Source organism: Parasteatoda tepidariorum, chromosome 1 (genome assembly GCF_982258835.1).
Source record: "Parasteatoda tepidariorum strain Cologne lab strain chromosome 1, Ptep-v5.0, whole genome shotgun sequence".
Taxonomy (NCBI): Eukaryota; Metazoa; Arthropoda; class Arachnida; order Araneae; family Theridiidae; genus Parasteatoda; species Parasteatoda tepidariorum.
Genome location: NC_141755.1, coordinates 108,374,935 through 108,380,934, shown reverse-complemented (window position 1 = coordinate 108,380,934; position 6,000 = coordinate 108,374,935). Strand labels below are relative to the sequence as shown.

The following is a 6,000-nucleotide window of genomic DNA, read 5'->3' as shown; positions in this document are numbered from 1 at the left end:
AGTTCCAGATTTTCATTCGATTTTTTTTTAATATAGATTCTGTTATTTTTTTCAATATATCTGTTTTTATTTCCAATATGTTCCAATATGTGTAACTTATATTCTCAGTGGGTTATTTTTTGTATTCCCAGTTTGGGTTCTGATTTATTTCCGGTGTGTGTTTCAAATTTTATTTTCCAATATTTTTTTTCCAACTTTTAATTAAACTTACAATTCTAAACTTACGTAAGATTAGAATTGTAAGTTTCAATTTTTTTTTCCTTTCAATGTGTATTTCATTTTATTTTTCTTTCAATGTGTGTTTAAATTTTTTCTGCTTTCAATGTTTGGTTTAATTTTTTTTCCAATTTGTGTTTCAAACTTTTTCCAGTATCTTACGCAATTTTTTTTTCAATCCTGTGGTTGTGTTCCAAATTTTTTCACCAAATGTTTGTGTTACAAGTTTTTTACCTCTTGTATTCATTTCACTTTTTTTCACCCAGTGTTTGTACTTCAAACTTTTTATCCAGTGTTTGTGCTTAAAATATTTTCATCCAGTGTATGTTATCCAAATTTTTTCCTCTTGTGTTGATATTCAAAATTATTTTACCAAGTATTTGCATTCCAATTTTCTTTTTTTACCCGTGTTCATTTTCCAAACTTTTTCATTTAATGTTCGTGCTCCTACTTTTTCTTCCCCTGTTTGTGTTCCAATTTGTTTCTTCCAATGTGTGTGTGCTTTATTTTCTTCAATGTATGCTTAAAGTTTGTTTTGCATTTTTTTTACTTTCTTCTGTAGCTTTTTCAGTGTGTTTTTCGATGGGTTATACTTTCATTGAAAGAAAACTCACCAATGTTTTATCGCCATATTTTATTTTTTTTAGCTTCCATCTCTGTTTATATACGTGAATCACTTTGTTTTCGATGTTCCATATTTTCAGTTTTTTTTAGGAAATTTATTTTAAAAATTTTTATTTAATTGCTTTCATTTTTCATATTTTCGTTTTTCGATTAGTCGAGTTTTTTTTTTTCATTGGTTATTAATTTACTATTACTTATTGAATTCCAATATGTCTTCTCTTTTCATTTCAGATGAAAGTTCTTGTTTTTTCAATGTGTATTAGTTTTTTTGCCCATGTTTTTTATTGTTTTTTTTCTCAATGTTTTTCTTCTTTCTGAGTTTTTTTAGCTTCTTGAATGAGTGTTTTGTTTCTCCAAATAGTGTATCACATTTTTTCCAATGTTTCATATATTTTTCCATTGTGTACTCTAGTTGATTTTGATTGGTAAAATTTGTGTGTGTGTGCATCTGATCAAATTCATTTGTTTTAATTGACCCAACAACGTGTTTCGCATTACCCTTCCTTGCTTACGTTTGATTTGAATTTTTCACAGGTTTAGCTTTTTTTTAAATAATTTTTTCAACCTTTTTATTTTTTTGTACTTCATTTCTCCTTAATTCTTCCTCGTTTTCTGTTTTGTTCCAATTTTTTATAGTTTCAAATTCTTTTCATGTTTTTTTTTATGTTTGCAGATTTTTATATGTATTTAAATTTTTTTTCTCTTAAAAAATTTTTTTCTAATGTATCTGATAGATTTTTCCAGAATTTTTCTTTTAAAGTTCTGCTCTTTTCAGGTTCTTATCCAATGTAAATTAGTTTTTCACCCCATGTATGTTTTAGTTTTTTTTCTCCTCCTCTCTGTGTAACTTGAGTGATTATTTTCAGTCATTATTCTTGTACTGTGTTTCAATTGCTTTTAATGTCGTTAACGTTTACTTTCTCCAATTTTAATTTTTCTATGCTCTTTTTGGAACTTTAAATTGTTTGATATTAATCCTGTCTCTAGTTTATTATAATCCAATGTTACTAAGCTTTGTAGGTTAATTTCTGCTCAAATAGTCTGACAAATCGGGAATAACCTGACAAAGTGAGATGTTTGATGTTTGGAATCTGCCGGACTGAGATGAATCCATTTTCTTTTAAATTGCCTACTATGAAATGATGAAGCTAAAAAGAAGGCTGATTTTTTGATAATTGAATCTTCAGCTGTAAGTACAGTTTAATTTTTAATCTATTATGTCAACTATTACAAATCTTGCTTTTAATTTTAAATATGATCGCAAATTTCACGCTAGTTTTTATGATGCAACTATATAGATTTTAAAGTTAAAAATTATTCCAAAAAAAATAATTTATACATTTTGCAGTTCGAAAAAAAAAGAAACGAGTCACCCCTAATCTTTACTTTCTGAGACTCAGTCTTAATACGAACCATTAGGGAAACCATTGGGAAAACGAGGGGCAAATTAATTAGCGTAGACGATATTTTAAGCTAGGAAATTAGACACAAAAACGTACTTTCTCTGAAAAAATGTATGGTTTTTTCGACGGATTCAGAATTCTGGCACCCAAGATATAGGAGGAAGGCGCAATTTGGGAAATTTGCTCCCCATAGTTTGGCCAGGAAAAATCTTCAAAGTTTTGACCTCTTCATATTAGTTTTACTTTTTGCGTATTTCAACATATCGCCAGATTTTTTTAAGCAAAATGAAACATTTTTACCCACAATTATAAATTTCGTTTATCCAAGGATAATTCTGTGCAAAAATATTATTTTTAAAGATTTGTTATTTTTTATTGTTCTATTTAAAAATAGTCTGAGGTTTTTGAACTGTAGGATATACAAGTCCTTATTTTTTTAAAAAAAAAACAATTTTGCATTGCAAAATGCAAAATTTGTGCGAAATCGGTCGAATAATTCCTGAGAAATCTTATTTAAAAAAAATCGTATATAAAAATTCGATTTCTCAGGTTCTATTCGACCGATTTTACTGTAATTTTGTATCAAATCACTGTAATTTGATTCACTAATTTGATTTCGTAAATTGAAATCACTGCAATTTTGTAATTGACCGATTTCACTGTAACATGGAAAATATGCCATGTAAAATTAAATTACATGGTGTAAAAAGTTGTATGCCTTATAGTTCAAAATTCTTTCAACTAGGATAATAAAAAATAATAAATGCTTACTCAAAGTTAATTTTCGCATGAAACTATCTTTAGGTAACCAAATTTTATAATTGTGTGAAATTTCTCATTTCACCTAAAAAGTTCCCGAAATATGAGGAAATATGCTAAAATTAATATTTAGGGGTCCAAACTTCGGATTGCTGTCCTGATCAAACTATGGGGACCCTATTTCCCAGATTGAGTGTCATAAATCTAAATCCGTATTTTATTAAAAAAAATCGACTTTCATTGAAGAAAATAGTAAAATTAGCATTAAGAGGCTCGTACCATCAACCGCTTTTCTGACCAAGCAATTGCGGCCATAATGCAGTTACTGTTTTTATTATAAGGGTGAGGAATCCGTAAAAAAGGTATGATTATTAAGAGAAAGTACATTTTTGTTTCGGATTTCGCAGTTTAAAATATCGTCAGCATTAGTCAGCCTATTTGATATCACTCCATTAAGATAATCCTAGAATGTGAAGATCCGATTAGTTGTTTATGCAACTTTCTTAATAGAGAAATAAGCATTTTTATTATAGTTTCTTCAAAATTATGAGGTACCCTTATAGGGAGATTTCGCACTTTTAAGTTAGCTTTCGTTCGCTCCTGTAAATAAGATTGAAGCATTCGCGCATGCTCGTATTTATTTTATATGATACCTATCTTTATGTTGGCATGATTTAAGTTTTGTTGACTTGACAAAGCTGCAAACACGCTGTTTATAGCTGTTAAATGTTATCTGTTTAAGCCTGTCTTCGAACTAAGAGCGTGAACCTAGAATACGAATATGAAGAAATACATTGATAAAATTTAGAAATGAATCCTGTATTCTCACAAACGTTGGTTCATTCAATAAAAATATAATTTTATTGGTTTTTGTTTATGGTAAAAAATTATGGTTGTCTAATTGCATTAATTCCACAAGGATCTAGATATATTTTCGCTATTTCAAAATTATATTTATTTTAAGTATGTAATTTAATTAAAATAAATTCAATAAGCAATAGAATTATAATATTTTTTAAATATTAATAATAAGCGGCATTATTCATCGCCGAATTATTCATCAAAATCTATAATTTACCAAATTTTTCTGCTCACAGATCCAAAGTTTTACGTTGAGCAAAGCATCTTGAGTCGTATGCTACAGCTTTAAAGAAATAGTGTGCGGAGGGGTGGCGTAAAAATGAAGAGAAGCGTTTGTATAAAAGGAATTTATTTGCGTTTCCCTTTCGGGTGTAGAGCGTTGACTGTAATGGCGTACAAACATAGACAGCTTGCCAAGTTGGCGTATTTACAGTGTGCCAAGGGGAGATGCTCGAACGCCAAGAGCGTAACTTACAAATACGGAACAAATAGTGTATAGTTTGTCTAAAGTAAGAACTCCCTTAGCCATTCGTCTGAACTTGTGGCGGTGACTATGGTAACGAGGTATAACTATGTCAAGTAGGGGTGTGTGGACATTGTTTAGGACAGGTTATGGCTCAAATCGGTGAGAGAAAGCGATAATCTTTTTTTTTTCGGTCTAATGTGTTATCGCTAGAGGGAAGAGGAGCTACCCTCCCTGAAATGAGCTATTCTTGTTTCCATTAGCAGCAGAACGCCTCAGACTTTATGGTGGGGAATTTCTTACCTTATACAAACTATACATCCATTGTAAATATTTCTTTTGAATTTGTGGTCAAAGTTTAAATGATATTCCACTACGTTAGCGTTTTTAACTAATGGATTTTTGCAAAATCTCTTATTTTCACTTACGTAAGTTTTATATTTTTCATGGGCTCATGCGCATTTCAACAGAACTGACGCATGCGCACTAGAAAAGTGCAACGCACAAAAGAGAGCGTTACATTCAAAACACGTGTTAGCTGAATTGTGACCTACAAAAAGAGGCAAAATGTAGGAAATCCTTAGCTCACTTGACAAAAATTTCTGTTTAAAACAAGGTTTAAACGATTTTTGAGCTAGAAGGAATGTAGCTTGAATTCAACTTCCCTATAATTTTTCCCTTCGAAATAAAATTTTTGGCTGTAGCTGTTAACTGATAGAATCCGAAATTACAGGATTGCGTGCCGGTGTTATTATTTAACCTACTTATGTTAAGACAACAAAAATTTTCTTAAGATATGGTTCGAAAAAAAAAAAAACTAAAAAACGCATTTTTTACCACACAACCACGTGTTTTAATTTTGTTCCAAACATTAACTGTTTGTATTGAATCATTAGCCAAAATTCCTTATCTCCTTACGCTAAAAAAGTTATGGACTAATTATCCTGTATCCAACTTCTGATAATTTGATTAATTTTGATAAGAATTTTGATTTTAATAAGTATTTGAAATTATTCTACGATACGTTAGCTCATCGTTGAAAATTGTGATCCAGATAAACTTTTTTTCCCAGTCAACTTTTAGAAATAAATATACATTTTAGCTATTTTGCGAATAAAATATCAAATTTCACCAAATTTTTAGAACAAGAGAACATGTTACACATATCGACAACTGGAGCTTTCAATAAAAAGGAACTTCCATACAAACCTATGCGTAAGCTTGCCTTTACATGGCTATATTGAATAAGAAATCGCTAGAGAAAGAAGAACCATAAACTTGTAGTGGGTTAGACTTGACAGCTTTTTCAAATATTAATTCATTCATTAAATAGGAATCAGCAAAAATCGAAATGGAATTTTCTGATGGATTAGTTATTGTTTTAAATTTTAGTATAAGCGATTCAGTTTTAGTAGCCCTTGATTCCCACATTGGATCTGAATGAGACTGGATCATTTCATTTATTTCAAAGGTGGGGAAAGTAGAATTTACTGCGCATCATTTCGGCGCAGGAACTATACAGTGAATCCGATTGCAATATTTTCTTTGAAGATACACATAAGCTCCTATTCTTTCTGCAAGCAGATTTTTAAAATTAAAACTATGGCGCCATTTACCAATTTGGATTTATATATACATTAACTTATACATTTCTAATAATTTTTAAATTAATCA

The 6,000-nt window shown here is 29.9% G+C and overlaps 1 long non-coding RNA gene across 2 annotated transcripts in view; it reads left to right on the top strand.

The window, feature by feature from the left end:
* The first annotated feature begins 1,287 nt into the window (after positions 1-1,287).
* LOC147816692 (uncharacterized) overlaps positions 1,288-6,000 on the top strand; it is a 110,343-nt gene continuing 105,630 nt past the window's right edge. For both annotated transcript variants that reach the window (XR_015428749.1, XR_015428748.1), the window contains exon 1: positions 1,288-2,029. This is a non-coding gene — a long non-coding RNA (uncharacterized LOC147816692). The remainder of the gene's footprint in view (positions 2,030-6,000) is intronic.